Below are 1,798 nucleotides of genomic sequence, written 5' to 3' on the forward strand. Positions count from 1 at the left end.
GTCCAAGGAACACTGGCAGAATGGGAGGACCGGCCGCCTCCTTAAACACAGGCCGGGCGAAAAATATGCGAATGTTGGGTCTCATCCAAGAAAGGGAGTTACCGGCCGCCTCCTTAAACACAGGCCGGGCGAAAAATATGCGAATGGTCCATCCAAGGAAGGAGGACCGGCCGCCTCCTTAAACACAGGCCGGGCGAAAAATATGCGAATGGTCCATCCAAGGAAGGAGGAGCGGCCGCCTCCTTAAACACAGGCCGGAGAGATGGAGCGGGATCAGCGGCCCGCGCTTTGAGCGACCACCGGCCGAGGGCGAAAGGCTCGCGGTGTGGAAGGATCGTGGCCACGGCTAATCTAGCGATGCCCGCGTTGGACGGTCACACCGCACGACAGAGCGGGGCCTGCATCCGGCGCGAGGCGGCCTTCAGGCACGTGGTTCGAGACGACTTCACCCGCCCTAGCCCGGAGCTGAAACTCTGCGAATGTTAACATCCAAGGATGGAGGCAACGGCCGTCTCGTTAAGCTGAGGCCGGAGGAAAGTCTGCGGATTCGGGGCATCCAAGGCAGATGGAGGTGCCGGCCGCCTCGGTAAACAGAGGCCGGACCGACCGACATGCGACCATGACCCGCCTTGGTAGGGCCCCCACCGGCCCCGGCTAGCGCCGGCGTTGGGTGGACGGTTCCTCCCCACTTGCGGGTCGCCCTCTAGCGCTACGGCCGCCGCGCGAGCGCGCGCTCCGACGCCGCCCCCGCAGGCCTAGCGCGAGCCGTACGGCAGCGAGACCGAGACGCCCCGATTCCACGCACGCACCTAGCGGTCATCAACGGAGGCCGAGCGCGCGATCCGACTCGCGGCACGCCACGTGGGCGTCCGCCGGCCGCGCCGGTCTACCGCGAAAGATGTTTCTCAAACCCTCGCCTAACCTAGGGACGGCTATCTCGGGAAGCCGCCCCCGCATCTGCACCTATCCGCTAAGCCCTCCCGACCACCGCGAAGCGGGAGGACGTCTATCGTGGCCGCCGGGGCGTATGACCCCTCCGCGTGAGGCGTGCGGGCTCGGGTGGGCCGCAACGACCGAGTCTGACTCGGACGGGGCGCAGCTTCCCTCCCGGTCGCAGCATCAAGCGCCGATCGCGCGACGTCACCAGCCCCCCGGGACGGTTCGTCGGGAGCACGGTACAGGCACGTAGCTCACTCTCCAGCTGGCCGCAGCGGGCCGCACCGACCGAGTCTGACTCGGCCGGGGCGCAGCTTCCCGTCTGGGTGACAGCGGCGACGAGCTGCGACTGTTGGCCGCCGCCCCTTCGTCCTTCCCGGATCCCCCCAGTGCCGACTCAACTCCGCATCCTGGCCGCAGCGAGATACCGTCGGGTTGCGGCGCCCGAGTCTGACTCGGGACGCGCGCTTCTTCCTTCGGACCACAGCGTACGTGCCTCGCGCGGGCAAAGTCGCCGGCACAGCGCCGCGCCCCCTCGACCAAGCGAGCCTCAGCCGGGCCGCGACGACCGAGTCTGACTCGGACGGAGCGCAGCTTCCCGCCTGGGTTACCGTGACGAGTCGCGGGCGGCCGTCGCCCTTTCCCCCGGACCCCGCCGTGTTCCCTCGCGGTTGCTCCTAAGCCGCCTGCTCGAGCCCAACCGATGTGCCACCCCCGTTGCCGAGTTCGCTCTCCCCGAGCTCGTCTCCCCGTCAATACCGTTCCGTGACCGTCCCGCCGCGCGGCGATCCGCTCTGCCCCAGCGCCTTCCGGCCAGCGTCCTACGGGTCTGATCTGGCCACAGCACGAGCGCTCGGCAGAC

Source organism: Syngnathus floridae, unplaced genomic scaffold (genome assembly GCF_059516105.1).
Source record: "Syngnathus floridae isolate MCC-2025c unplaced genomic scaffold, RoL_Sflo_1.0 HiC_scaffold_173, whole genome shotgun sequence".
Classification (NCBI taxonomy): domain Eukaryota; kingdom Metazoa; phylum Chordata; class Actinopteri; order Syngnathiformes; family Syngnathidae; genus Syngnathus; species Syngnathus floridae.